The 15,656-nt window shown below is 42.7% G+C and overlaps 1 pseudogene; it reads right to left on the bottom strand.

Annotated features, from left to right (window-relative positions):
- Positions 1–9,018: 9,018 nt before the first annotated feature.
- On the bottom strand, positions 9,019–10,070 carry LOC125506626 (annotated as a pseudogene).
- Between the last annotated feature and the right edge of the window lie 5,586 nt (positions 10,071–15,656).

Below are 15,656 nucleotides of genomic sequence, written 5' to 3' on the forward strand. Positions count from 1 at the left end.
AGAAGGCTGATGGAGCACCTATTAGTAAGATGAAGTTTTAACCTTAGCCGGTGTATCACCAAGATCTGGAGTATTACATCAAGAAATTAAGATGGAGCCACAAGAAGCCGTATTTGAAAGGAAGCATTTCGTGAAGAACTCAGGACCCAAAAGTTGAAAGTAGCCAAGCTAGAGGAGAAAAACCTCGAGATACCGAAGATTCGTCAGGAACTGAAGGACAGTAGGACCATGGTTCACGCCAAGGATGTTGAAACCCAGAAGTTTGGAATGCAACTCCAGAAATATTAAAGGACGTCATGATAGACTTTGCGACAACAGAAATGATCTGGCAAAAGGATTTGAGAAAGACAAGCATGATCGGAAGAAGCCATTGGAGGCATGAACAAGGCTTGAAGAGTTTGGAGAGTTGAAGATTTATTTACCTTTAGAAGACCAAACCCCTGTTATATACCTATGTTAGATGCGATGTTTGTGAGATGTCATTTGTTTGATGTTTTTCCCGACGGCCACAAATAAAATCTGTCTTTTCAAAACTTTTGTTTGCATTGTGTGCATCCCTCTCCCTCTCTCTTATCTTACCCCAAACCCACATGGACCCAATAGAGGATGAATGAAGATGACCTTATATTTTCTGGACTGATGAGTCAAATGGAGATGGACCAATGGATTCAGAACATGGAGGATCACATGAAGAATAACCTTATAGTTGGAAATGATATGACCCAGCATGCTCTTCAGTGCTTTGAAAGAGGGGCTGCTACTTGGTGGAGGATGTACCAAACCATGAATGGATGGCAAGGAGTAACCACTTGGAAAGAATTTAAGTTGACTCTGCAAAGATTCACTTTGTGTCCCAGAAGTTGAAGCCTTATGGAAAGGATATGAAGAAACCTTGTGCATGTAAGATTTGTGGAGAAATAGGAAACACCCATAAAGAACACAAGGATGAATGCCCTAATTGTGAAGGAAGTCACCCAGTTGAAGAATGCCCAATTAGGCAGATTACTTGTTTCTTGTGTGAAGGGACTACCCACTATCCTGCTCAGTGTCACATTTACCCCATGGTACAACAAACCATCCAGCAGAACAAAGAAGTAACGAAAGGAGCCCTCATGTAAATTTTAGAAGAAACTGTGATGAAGGAAGATATGGAGGACACACCTAAAGAATACCTGAGTAAACCCTGCACTAAGTCTTGCTATTCATGTGGAGAAGAAGGACACATCTCCCAAAATTGTTTGAATGGGGATCTAGTAGAATTCCCGACAGAGGAAGTAGAATATGACCCACAGGAAATAGAAGCCCTGATTGGAATGGAAAAGTCCAGGAAGAGAAACCGATTGGAGCCCAGGAGGGACCTGAGTCATATCACCTATTACAGGTGCAAGGAGTCAGGGCACTACCTCCATAGTTGCCCAAAAAGGAAACCTCGATACTTGTCAGAAGTAATATGTTTTAGTTGTAATGAAGCAGGGCACTTTGCCAGAGAATGCCCCAAGGGGAAGGAAACTTGTGCTATATAGTTGAGTTTGCAACAAAAGAAATGGAGTAGTAGAAGTGGGAACATTTTCTTTTCTATTGAGGTGTTGAGTTGAGACATGTAATGGAAAAGCGAGAGATTGTAATCACTTGAGAATGAATAAAGTTAGCATCGTTGGTACTGATATGGATTTTATGAGTTGTTACTCTATGAAGAAGAATTTTGGCCATTCTGAGGATATGAGAAATATGTTCTATGGAAGATTTGTGCATTTTAAGGGTGGTAGTACCCTGTAAGAACCCTTGACCCCTGGAAAAGATAAGGATACTCCACTGAGTGGATTTCGGACAAAATGAATACGAGTTTTGTCTCGATATGTGTGATGCCCCAAGAGTATGTGGGATGAAGTGGAGACCGTCAGTTGTTTGGACCAAATGTGATCAAGGAGTCAGAAGAGAATGTTAAGTTGATTCGAGATAGACTGAAGGTAGCTCAGTCCAGGCAGAAGAGTGATGTAGACTCAAAAACGCAAGGAGGTAGTCTATGAAATTGGAGACAGAGCATGTCTTCGTGTGCCCCCTCTGCGAGGAGTTAAACGATTTGGAGTTAAGGGACAGTTAGCCCCGAGATTTACAGGACATACCGAGTTTTGGAGCATAGGGGAGAAGTGGCCAACAAGTTGGAGTCACCCGAAGGACTGTTAGGAGTTCATGATGTGTTTCACGTTTCCCAGTTGAAGAAGTGCCATGCAGAGATGGCCAATATTCCCCTGTAAGGACACTTGACCCTGGAAAGGATAATGATGTTCCATGAAGTGGAATATGGACTCCATAAGTAAAAGTTTTTATCTCGGTATGTGGGATATCCCACGAGGATGAAGAGATAAATTACTATTGGATATAAAGGAGGTATGATGTCGGAAATATGGATCAATAGAAACTCCATGATGAGTCTGAGTAATCATGTCTTAGTTTGGTGCAATAGAAGGAAGGAAGACAATACAATTGGACGGATTTTAATTATGCTAGGAAGCTGGAAGTTGGATGTTGGAATAACGATAAGTTGCCCAGAGGATAAGTTCAAGGTTTACAAGTGATGAGATGGGACATAACCCATAGGCCCCAAGACCTGCCAAGAAGCAAGCACATTCTTGCTGAAAGAAGAACCCTGGAGGAAGATACAACGTTTATCGGCATACAATTTTATAGGAGTAACGCAAAACCTGAGAGTTGTGAAGGAATGATAGATGTTTGTTTGGCTTGCAGAATCTAGGGAATTATCCGAACTTAGTTCGTCGACAAGAGAAATTCTGCAATGCTTATGAGGATGACCGAGTGTTAGAATGCGAGATTCGGTAAACCGTATACAAGGTAATGATTTGGGTGCGTGATGGATTGATCACCATACCGACTTACTCTTATTATTCGCCTTGCTATGTGGGATGGTAAATCTGAGTGACTTACCTATAGTAAAGAGATGATGATCAAAACCCTGTTTAAACTTAGAATGGTATAAGTATTTTTCCCTTGTACATGGCAGTTGTTGCCAACCGTAGGTTATACGGTGAGGATCAACTAGACCCATTTCCTGCGGGAGAAACCATAAATGGTTGACCACCATGAGATATCGATAGTTGTTTAGTATTGGCGCCAGACCCGTCAGCTAAGAAGACCCAGTCTCGGAATAACCTTACCAAGAGGAAAGGACAGAAGAATTGAGGAAAAGGTTATGCCACTACCGGAAGAGCCCAGAGAAGGAATTTGCCGAGAATCTGAGAAGACTAGCCCCGTCAAGAATAAGGATGGAGTATATGAGTATTGATGGGACCGTAACAATTTTTCTAAGGGTGGTAGCACCCCAGACGCCCTGTGACGATCGATGGATTTTGAGAAGACCCCAAACCCAACCTATTTCTTTCTAGCCTCTCCGAATCTCGAGGACGAGATTCATTTTAAGGGTGGTAGGTTTGTAACATGCCAAAATTCTAAATTTTGGAATGTTATAATAAATAGATAGATTGATTGATTGTTTGATTGTTGTGTGATTGATTGAGTGAAATTCGAAACTTTTTGAAAGTTAAATGAGAGGGAATAAAAGGACTTTCCCAAACTTTCATATTGCTTTGTGATCTCCGTGAATTCAAATACTTTTCATCACAAAACCCTGGAGAGAAGATGACATGACTTCTTCCATTTATTTTAAATGAAATGGGGTGTTTGAAAATATTTGAATTTCTGTTGGGAAAATATTTCCAATTCTGAAACTTTATGCAACTCAATGATTTTCACGAGAGAAGATAAAATGACTTCTTCAAATTATATTAAATATGAGTTGGGAGTTTCAAAGAATTAAATTCAAAGTTCTTTTGAATTTATTTTCAATTTGGAGTTATTTGAGTTTTATTCAAATTATTTTTCTCCAAAAATAAAATATATGGAAATTAGGGTAACATGATTCCCTGCAGCAGAAAATTGGAGAGAAATAAATTTGAATTAATTTTGGTTTTTTAAATGATTTTTGTTGGATTTTAATAGACCAGTAGCACTCTTTGATTTATCTGAATTTGTGTGGATTTTATTTGAAGTTATAAAAATGTTCATGTCGTAGAAAATCTTTTTCTGAAAATTTTGATATATTATATTTCTATATAATATTTTTTATTTTTGTTTGTTTTATTTGTTTTGTTTGTTTGGAAAAAAAATCTTTATAAAAAAAACCTCGGGCCGACCGGACCGGGCCGGCCCAGTTCGCCAGGCCACGGCCCAGCCGGCCCACGCCACTCGTCCCCGAGCTCGGGATGGTTTCCCGAGCTAGCACGACACCGCCCTTGCCCCTCCTCCACGCCTTGCGCCCCCTCTCCCTCCTTAAATAGCGGAGCATCGGGCCCCTCTCCGCTACGCCGCCACCGTATCTCGCCTCGCGCCGCCCGCTGCCGCCGTCCTCGCAGATCGCTGCCGCTTGACCCAGCCGCCGCTGCCGCACCACACCCAGCCGCCTCTCGCCTCGCGCCGCTAGCTCCGCCGCCCCGCACCGCCTTCCCCTGCCGCGCAGCTTCCGCCCCACCCCGCCGTCGTTGCGGACCTCGCCGGAGATCGCCGGAAACAGCCGCCGCTGGTTTTCCATCGTAAACCGCCCCGAACCGGTATAAACTACCCCCGTCCGGTTTATTTTATATTTTATAGGTTTTCTCTGGTTTTCTTTTAAAACCGGTTTTTGTTTAGGTTTATTATTTAGAGAACGTTCGCTGGTTAGGTATGGAAAACGAACGTTCGCCCTTTAGTTTTTTTCTTTCTTTTTCTGTCATTTCAGCCAGGGACCTATCTGTGATGATTTTATTTATAGTTTAGTCCCTGATCTTCAAACCATCATAACTTTTTACTCGTTAGTCCAAATCCATCGAAACCAACGCTCACATCTTCGTTATGATCCCCTCTATCCATTAATCCAACTCAAACATGTTTTTGAAAATTTTAAAATTTGAATTAGATCAGATTTGAATTCATACTTCATTTGATCATAACTTGAGTTTCGTAGCTCCGTTTAAGTTGATTCTTTTTGCAAATCGAAGCTCTTGACCTAAACATTCTAATAAGGCCAAATTCACATAATTTTGGTACTGTTAGAAATTTTTTTATGTTGCAAGATTTATTTGCTTGGTTTTGAAGTTTTCCGAATCGTCTTCTTTGATCTTTCTGATCTTTGAGTGATTGCTTATGTGTGGTTACTATTGCTTGCTTACGATAGTTTGACCGGAGTGAGACGAGTAGATCTATCAAGAGTTTTGAGTGCGAATCATCTTCATCAACATTGCAGGCAAGTTCACACTTTTATCATACCTTTTTCATACCCAGTTTTATGCATTAGTTTCACCCTCAAACATTGCATGAGTAGGTTGATACCATCTGGGTATTGGGAAGTAGTTGATGAGGTAGGAACCTATTGCCCTGCATTCAAACCTTGGGAGTTACTTTTACGATGCTTACATTGCCATGCTATGCTCGTAGACGTGGATTGGGTTTTGAGAGTATTCATGACAGATGTCAGATTGTTAATTAATGGTTTATCTAAGGTGGCAACTTAAACACACATCTGGGTGGATTGAGGCACCTGGTTATTCTAGGATTGCCTGTCTAGGCACCTGGGTAGACCAGGATTGCCTGTTTTTTATGGACCGCCACCCAGGCTCAAAGGGATCATGAGATTATTCATACTAGAAACTTCCGTGTGCAGCCACAAGCTATTACGGGCTCTAGCATAGTTGATTAAGTCGTGTGAAGTCTTACAGTGGTAGAGTAGCAGATGTAGGGGTTGTAGGTGGTACGGTCTACCCATCGTAAGGTGCAAATGCTTCTGAACGACTATGTCTCGGTCATCCGTCTTCTCAAACACCATGTAGTGCGAGAAACCAAACGGAGGCGATCGAGTCTTGTGGGGAAAAGTGCGCAAACCTCTGCAGAGTGTATAAACTAATCATGATTAGCCGTGTCCCCGGTTATGGACATCTTGAGTATCTAGTACCTGGATTATCATGTGAATCTCATCACATTACTTTAAATGAATTTTTTTGGGTTTTAATGATGTTACTTAATTGGGATTGAGAATGCTGTCAACCATTCTCAATGTTCAACACCCACCATGATAGATAAATAAATTTATTCCTTTGCAGTAGGGAAAAAATGGCTTTTCACAAAAACCTTATAACCATAGAGCTTTTCCACCAGCCAAATATGCATGTAGTGATAGCCTTTATTCATCATTCTCTATGGTGTGAATTTGCTAGTACATTCAATGTACTGACCCTTGGTGGCTGCAACGTCTCATGTTGCAGGAATCTTACGACGAGTAAGTGATACGTTAGGGTTACGATTTCTACACTCAACTTGGTCGTTGGTGTTGATGGGAATCCACAACATTGTTACTTCCGCTATTTGGATTGAGGTAATAGTATTTATGTTACTTTTACATGTGATTTACCTCTGTTATAAATCCTCGAGTACTGTGTGTGTCAGCATACCGATCCAGGGATGACACTTAAGCACAGAAACTTGATCCATTCGGGTCGGGTCGCTACACTAGGTGTGCCCTAACGCGGTATGAGGTGGTACCGGTGAAGGGGGAAAATATCCGGGAAAGTATTCCCGGTGTTTCGCGTTTTCGGACAGATGGACCGGAGGGGGAAAGTTGCGTGTTCGCTATGCTAGGGATGCGTGGTGGACGAACGGGCTGCGTATGCGGATTCGTCTCGTCGTTCTGAGCAACTTTCATGTACAAAGTTTTTCCATCCGAGCTACGGTTTATTTTATATTAATATTTAAAGTTTTAAATCATTTTCTGGAATTTATTTAATTAATTAATTTAATTTGAAATTAGGTTTATGGCATCAGCATGATGTCATGCTGACGTCAGCAGTCAACACGGTTGACTGGTCAACCTGACCAGTGGGTCCCACTGGTCAGTGACACATTTTAATTAGACATATTAATTATCCTAATTAGTATTAATTAAAGGGGTTGGCCCCACTGTCATTGACTACTTAATTAACTAATTAACATATCAGGTTAATTGGGTAGCTAATGTGAGTTTAATTAGTTACCTAATCATAATTAATTAGGTTAATTAATTGCTTAATTAATTAATTTAGTTACTACCTCCGTTTTAGTTTACAAGTCCTGCGCGTATACCTAGGTTGCCAATTTTATCACCCTAATATAAACTATATAACACAAAAATTATACCTTTTGACACTACAAGAAATATGTCAACTTGTGACGAGCACTATTGGTCACTGAATGGTCACTGTTTTCAATTTGTGACCTTTTTGTGACCAAAAACATAAGGTCAAAAGCTGACCGTCATAAACTGACTATAGCGACCTTTCTTCTGGAATGGTCGTAGACGTTTATGACCAAAATACGTCTACTGTGGCGTTTTGGTCACTAGCAACCTCCCCAGGCCACGTAGGCATCCAGCGTGGCAATCTGATGTGGCACAAGATTCAGCCCGGTCCAATTCGATTTTCTACATGGGCCTAGCCCAACAATTCGGCCTTTTTACTGTATATTTTCTTTATTAATTTTCTCTAGCTACATGGGCCTGGCCCAACAATTTGGCCTTTTTATTTTCTAGGCATAGCCTTTTTGCTAGTCTATTGATTTTCTATTTTCAATCATTTTATTTTGCAGCTGGTCCTACCACAGATTGGTCCCACTTGTCATGCTTATCCCAAAATTGGTCCCACACATAAAAAATTTCAAACTTTGCCAAACAACCATTATATCATTTCACAGGTATTCAAATCACATACACAATAATTATCAGACCAGAGAGCAAACGAAATTCATCCAAAACAACACTACATTGGTCTATTACAATCATTACAATATACTACAAGCCAGATATGCCTACTACTGCCTACAATTACAACACATAATATGCTACTGTTTGTTGATATGCTTCACAGCTTCAGACTTTGATTCGCACTTCACCTGTGCAAAGAATAAGAATGAAAAATATAAGAATAAGAATGTGTATAGAACATCAAACAATAGCCAATGAGGAATCCAATAACTTATAAGCAAAAATTGACATCAAATGCCATGTAGATAAATAGTATGACTAACACTAACCATTATATGTTCATGGAGTTGCAAGAAATAGCAGACTAGAAACCTCAGGAGGCAAAATAAGTAGCATGGTACTGAGAATACAAGTACTCAAGGTAAGTAACCCAGTTTCAGCGTGCTTAAGTTCAGATTTTTTTTCATAACATTTAGATCCAAGAAGACATTAACACGCTTGACAGAATTTACATGAATACGTTGTGTAAGATAAATTGCACATAAAAAAGAATAATAATCAAGAAAACTTTCAAGGAAAACAAGTACGTTGCACCAATATAATACACAGGCAGCAGAGTTTGTGCTAATAGAATACAGCAGCAGTGAGTAGTAGTAATTAACAGGCAGTAGTTAGCCAATTCACATGAACATGCTAACAAGTTAAGGCAGCATTTAAGCAACTGGTAGTAGTATCCACAAAAGCAACAATATAAGCTATGATAAGTTCACTTGAAACCAGGCATATAAACCAAGTTATGGAGTAATAATCTCTAATTCAATAGAAGTTGTTAAGTAACCAACTTAATTAGATTCTACAAGACACTGCACTAGAAATATTGATTTCTCATCCAATTGACAACTATATTACAGAGAACACCTCAGTAAGGATGGGTAGATTTGATGTCATACAAATATATATAAGATTTATTGATTAAAGTTTGGACTAAAAAAGCTGGTAAATTCAATGCACAAATTTTGATGGTAACTGATTAGTGTGTGTGTTTGTGTGAAGAGAGTGATAAATAGTCGGAACATTATCACCTTAACACATATAAGAGAAAACATCAGTTAGTAAGTGAGAATTTCACGTGTCATTTAGGAGCAACTTTGATATCCAACATATCCGGGTTTGGCCGGTACCCCAACAGGTCGCCCTCACCTTGTTGCCCGCCCTTCCCATTAACCTTGGCGCCTGGCGCCTTATCCTGGGCTGCCGCACCATCTGCGGCATTGGTGAGCTTCTGGATCTGGTACTCCATCTTCTTGTCTATTGGGCGAATCTAGCACAGATAATTCAACATAAGACAATCTACTATTAGACAGCTGCAAAAATGGAGACTGGCAACTTAGCAATCAACAACACCCGAGGGCACACGCACACACCTTCTCAAGAAACAGCCTGATCTCGACAAGGCTGCGCGCAATAGGGTGGCCATCGACAGACAACCCATTGGCCTTGCATAGCAGGTAGTAGACGAGGCCCTGGCAGTAGCTCAGCAGCAGGTGGTGCTTGGCCTCCAGGTACCCCATGCCCTTGCCCATCGTCAGCCGGTTCTTCCTCACCTATACCAATACACAAGCAGTCAAGCACACACGAAAACGAACAGAATACTCAGTTTTGTTGATACTGCTACCCGTTGCTTAAATGCTGCCTTATTCTTACACAAGTGAACTTATCATAGATCATAAAGCGACAGATATCTACAAGTCTAGGATGCGGCAGCAGCATGGTGCAAACTGAAGACTTGGTAAAGCTGTACAACATCGTTCACATAAAAAGCCTATTCTTGCTTCTCTGGGATAACGAATCTTTGAATATATTTCACATGCTTCTTATCTTCCCTGAGGCTCAAAAAACATGCAACTAGAGGATGAATTGCCGTCTTCATGGCAGCGGCAGAGATGCTCGTTCACGTTGCATGGCTCCAGGTGACCCACGACGCCGTATCACCAGTCTGTGATCCATCACAAGAAATCATCCGTTACCAAGTGCCGAACTCTACACCGATGGAATTTCGCAATGGCGCAGCCATTAAAAAGAGCAAGAATGCATACATACCGTAGGGGAAATCCTTGTTCTTCCTCCACTGGATCTCGAAGTGGTCACCGGGGCGGAGGTCCTGCACCGGCGCAGTGAAGAAGGGTCCCCCGGTGCCGCAGGTGTCGTTCCTCTGGTCCGTGGCGAACGCGACGGCGACCGAGGCTGCGAGAGCCGGCGAGGTAGAGGCGGAGGAATGGCACGTAGAAGCCATGGACCACGGAGGCAGAGGAAGGGCCCCGCCGCTCTGCCCCTAACTCCTCCTTCATCCGCCGCTGCGCGGGCGTGGTTGTAGAGGACGGCGGTGGTGGATCTGGGTGCCGCCTGAGCAGCTTGGGAAGGGGAGAGGGTGGAGGCAGCAACGGTGTGCCGATGCGAGAGAGCCCGGGGTTGGAGAAGAGGAGGACGGCGGCGGCGGGGTTGGGGGAGAGGAGTTGGTCGGCGGCGAGGCTGGGGCTTGGGTTGGGGAATCGGGAGAGGAGGAGGAGGAAGTTTGGCAGGGTGGGGGCGGGATGGTGAGCGCTACGACTGGGATGGGGAAAGAGGGGCCGACGACGGAGGGACGTCGTCATCGATCTGGATTCCGGATCGGGGGGAGAGGGAGAGAGAGGCGGCGACGGAGGGACGTCGTCGTCGATCTGGATTTTGGATCGGGGAGAGAGAGGCGGCGGCAGGTGTGTTCTCGGGGATAGGGGGAGAGAGAGGCGGACGGGGATTGCTAGGGTTTTGTTTGGGCTGCTGAGACCAAGTGAGAGACGTTGGATTCGCCAAGTGTGGATGGTCCAGATTGGCTAAGGGGGTGATCCATGAGAACAGTCCTGATTGGTTCGAAAAGTCTGTGATTTAAAATAGTTTCCAAGTGCTAAAAATAGAGTGATTTTGTGAAGCAGCTATCAAAAATATTTTGCAAAAGGGCACCACACAAATTTTCACTAGATTTATACCACATTTTATGGATGAGCACCAATTTGTATGCATTTCGGATCTTTCTAGCTATATTTAATCATTTTTCGAGTGCCTAAAAGGAGGTTTTTTTGTGAAGGACCTCCCAAATAATTGTTGCAAAATTGGACCAAATCATTTTTCTAAAATACTAGGACATATTTAATGCACAATTGACTAAATGGTTGGGTGTAAAAAGTATTGAGTCACCTCTCATGAAAAAGACAAATTTCCGCCGATTCAGCTAGAAGCGGGTCAGATTTGAACTGTAGCTGCCTTGTAGTTTGCTATTTATTTTTTCCAAAAATAATTTCTAGGTACGTAAGTATCTATTTAATCAGAGAAACACCAAAAAAATTCCAAGATTCAACCACTATCTAGGAACGGTCATTCCCGCCGTTTTGACCGCATTTTGAAACGGGCATAAAAAATTCAAAAATCAAAAAATTGGGAAACCTTCGCATTGTGTCATTATATGTGGCCAAGTTCCCAGGAAAAATAATAAACTTGTAATACGGCAATTATTTTAAAAAAGTGTCCTCAGAAACGAGCTATCACGTATGGAGATCAATGACTTTCAAGCCAAATGATCAATCTCATGGCCACATTCATGGCATAGTTTGTTCAAATGATCTTATATTGTGCACAAGGGTGCATATTGGAATGGCAAACAATGTTGCCTAAGGAAGTTTTTATTTTCTTTGGACGAAAAATTCATTTTTCATTTTTCGAGTGCCTAAAAGGAGGTTTTTTTGTGAAGGACCTTCCAAATAATTGTTGCAAAATTGTACCAAATCATTTTTATAAAATACTAGGGCATATTTAATGCACAATTGACCAAATGGTTGGGTGCAAAAAGTTTTGATCCACCTCTCGTGAAAAAGACAAATTTCCACCGATTTAGTTGAAAGCGGGTCAAATTTGTACTGCAGCTACCTTGTAGTTTGCTCTTTATTTTTTCCAAAAATCATTTATAGGTACGTAAGTATCTATTTAATCAGAGAAATACCAAAAAAATTCCAAGATTCAACCACTAGCTAGGAACGGTCATTCCCGCATTTTGAAACGGGCATAAAAAATTCAAAAAAAATCACAAATTTTGGAAACCTTCGCATTGTGTCATTACATGTGGCCAAGTTCCCAGAAAAAATAACAAACTTGTAATACGGCAATTATTTTAAAAAAAAGTGTTCTCAGAAACAAGCTATCACGTATGGAGCTCAATGGCTTTCAAGCCAAATGATCAATCTTATGGCCACATTCGTGGCATAGTTTGTTCAAATGATCTCATATTGTGCACAAGGGTGCATATTGGAATGGAAAACAATGTTGCCTAAGGAAGTTTTCATTTTCTTTGGACGAAAAAACCATTTTCCATTTTTCGAGTGCCCAAAAGGAGGTTTTTTTGTGAAGGACCTCCCAAATAATTGTTGCAAAATTGGACCAAATCATTTTTATAAAATACTAGGCCATATTTAATGCACAATTGAAAAAATTGTTGGGCGTCAAAAGTTTTGATCCACCTCTTGTGAAAAAGACAAATTCCTGCCGATTCAGTAGGAAGTGGGTCAAATTTGAACTACAGCTGCCTCATAGTTTACTATTTATTTTTTCCAAAAATCATTTATAGTTACATAAGTACCTATCTAATCATAAATACATGGTTTTATGGCGATACATCGAGTTTGGGCGGTGGCCAAGGCCCCCAACTCTAGAGCGCGTAAACTCGCATGCCCGACGTGTGCTCACGGCGTGACCGTGGCGTTGCCATGTGTTCTGGGCAGCCTAGGCATGTCTAGTGGGTTGGGCACTCCCCAGGTAGGTTCTAGGAAGAAAATTACAACATAAGATTCTCACGAGGAGACCGATCGATGCTCAAACATGAATTAGCAGCCAAGTGTTTGATTAGCGGTACGGGAAATGCACATGGCCAATGCGCGTGAGTTTTTGCTGAGGATGATCATCTACTAAGAAGAATGTCTTCGCAAATTTTCAGATCAAAAGGAGGATCCTAGGTTGTACTTGCTTTGAAAAGTACCACACTGGACAGAAATATGAATGTTGAAGCTGGGCTCAAAATAATGAATGGATTGAGCTGAAATCTGGTGGGGGATGGTTATTTAGGCATTGGAAAGCACCGTAGAAAATTGATACCATTTGGACATGCCAAAGTGGTACTTCCTTCACAAGGCTCTTCTATGGACAGAAACTTGGGAAAACTAGTGAGAGAAATTGGATGAATGAAATGAGCTCAAATTTGGTGTAGGTAAGTTACATAGTTATGGTTATGCCTTGGTAGATTTTCAGATCATTTGGGTAAGCCTAGCTAATACTTACTTCACAAAGCTTCTCTCAAAGTAGAAACTTTGAAAATTTCCTGAGAAAGATTGACTAGGAAAATGGAGCTGAATATTATCATGTGGCAATGATTTGGGTATGGAAGAGTGCCCAAAGAGTTTGAGGTTAATAGGAGGGGTCTAGATAACACTTGCTTTCCAATGTGCCAATTTGGCCATAAAATATAAATTGAACCTGGGCTCACATAGATAATTTGCCTGAGCTGTAATTTGGAGGAGGGTGATAATTTGGGCATATGAAGAAACTGTATAAATTTCATGTCATTTGGATATATAAAAAAGGTACTTCCTTCACAATGCTTCTAGGTGGACAAAAACTTTGGAAATTTGCCGAGGAAGATTTGCTAGGCAAGTGGAGCTGAATTTTGTCATGCGGTAATGATTTGGATAGGAAAGAGTGCCCCAAAATTCCGAGGGCAATAAAGAATATATAAATAGCACTTCCTTCATAAAGTGCTATCGTGAACAGAACAGGAAAATGAATATTTTTAAATTAGTTTTGAACTAGGCAAGGAAGGATTTTTACATATTTGATGAAGATATGACCCAAAGAATTTATGACATTTTTTTGGGAATTTTGGGAATGACAGAAATATAGGTTGCTTCACAACCTAGGGCAAAAACTGCCACATGGACATGACACATAGGCAAAACTGATGAGGTGGCGCCTAGTCATAGCAACCCACCACAATTTACAAGGTTATGACCATCTATATTGGTCATGGTCAGCTAGAAATAAGGTAGCAGACCAGTGATATCTGCTTTATGACCATTTCGTGTAAGGAAATTACGACCTTTCTGACCAAAATGGTCGTTATAGTTTAGGTTTTGGAGCCCCCCGAACAACTTTTGACCAATTGGTCTGAAATGGTCATAGATCTATGGCCAATTCTTCCAGGGTCACTAACAGAAGGTCACAAGTTGACATATTTCTTGTAGTGTGAAAGTAGAAACTCCAAAGTTTATGTTGGTATATTTTTTGTAATATATGACTTGTATTAGGTTGGTCAAATTGACGACCTAGGAATACGCGCATGCCCTATAAACTGAGAGAGAGGTAGTATTAGTTATATATTATTTTAATTTTATTTTGGGCGTGGGCCCCGTTTGTCATTTGGCCAGGAGGCCATAGTGGGCGACGGACAGCAAATACGGCTACGGGCGGAGCCGGGCGACGAGCGCGTGCCCGCCCGGCAGGGCGCTACGGGGTAGCAAGCAAAGGGGGGCGCGGCCTGGCGCCGGCAGCCGTGACCATAGCCGGAGCAGGGCCGCACGGCGAGGCTAGGCGGCAAAGGTGGCCGCGAGGAGCGGGAGGTAGTGGCGGCGGCGCTAGCAACAGCAGAGGAGCGGCAGAGGCAGCAGCAGCGAGCGGGAGCGGCGGGCGTGTCCGGGTGAGCAGGGAGGCTGCGGCGGGAAGAGCAGCGCAGCGGCGGGCCGCGGCACCGGTGGGCGTCGACGCGGCCGTGGTGGTCCTGGGCGCGACCAGGACGGAGGGGTGGCGGCGCGCAGTGGTCGCGTGTGCGAGGGCAGAGAGGGGGCAGAGGTGAACGGGGCCGGGCCTCACCGTCGTTGACGGGGAGAGGGGGCGACGAGGTGCGAGGAGGCCAGTCGAGGAGGAGGACGAGGACGGGCGGCGGGTGGTGGTCGACGACGGCTCCGGGCGAGGACGGGAGCGACCTTGTCTGGGCGGGACGACACCGGGTACGGGCGCCGGCGTCGGGGGCGCGGTGGGGCGGTCCGGCGAGGTCCCGGGCGAGGACGACGGCGCAAGGACGGAGGGAGGGGTCGCGGGGCGAAAGCGGCGGTTCATAGGGCGCGGGCGCGTCGGGCGCCCCCGAGATCCAGAGAGGGAGAGGAGAGCGTGGGGGGAAGAAGTGGGGATCGGGGAAGGAGTGGGGGTCGGTAGGGTTTGACCGCCCCAGCGAGGCTGTAGGCACCGGTCGGGCCGGCCTGGCTGGCCCAAAGGCCAGCTGGGCCATGGCCCGGTTGGGGGGGGGTTCTCTCTTTACTCTTTTTTTTGTTATTTCCTTTTTCTTTCCTTTTTTTATTTTACTTTTACTGTTTTGTTTTAGTTTATCTTTTATTTTAGCATTATAAACTTTTTAAAACAGTCCCTAATTTAGTGTTAATAAATAGGCTACTGCCACATAAGTTTGGACAACTAAATAAAATAGTCTAATATTTTATTTATTGTAAAAGACATTTAACTAATTGTTTTGCTACTGTTTTGTTTTGTCTAGTGCATTTATGTTAATTTGGATTCATTACCTTAATTGTGTATGATTTATTTGCTACACTTCGAACATTTTAGACTTGACTTTTGAAAACTTTTATTGTTTGCTAGATCTTAAATTTTGAATTTGAAATGGTTTCGAACTAACGCGAGATTAGCAACAATAACCGAGGTGACGTGGCATCGTTAACATAGGATTACTGTAGCTAATTATCCCGGCGTCACAACATCACTATGTTGATCATATCTACTATATGATTCACGCTTG

Source organism: Triticum urartu, chromosome 5, assembly GCF_003073215.2.
Source record: "Triticum urartu cultivar G1812 chromosome 5, Tu2.1, whole genome shotgun sequence".
In the NCBI taxonomy this organism is placed as follows: domain Eukaryota; kingdom Viridiplantae; phylum Streptophyta; class Magnoliopsida; order Poales; family Poaceae; genus Triticum; species Triticum urartu.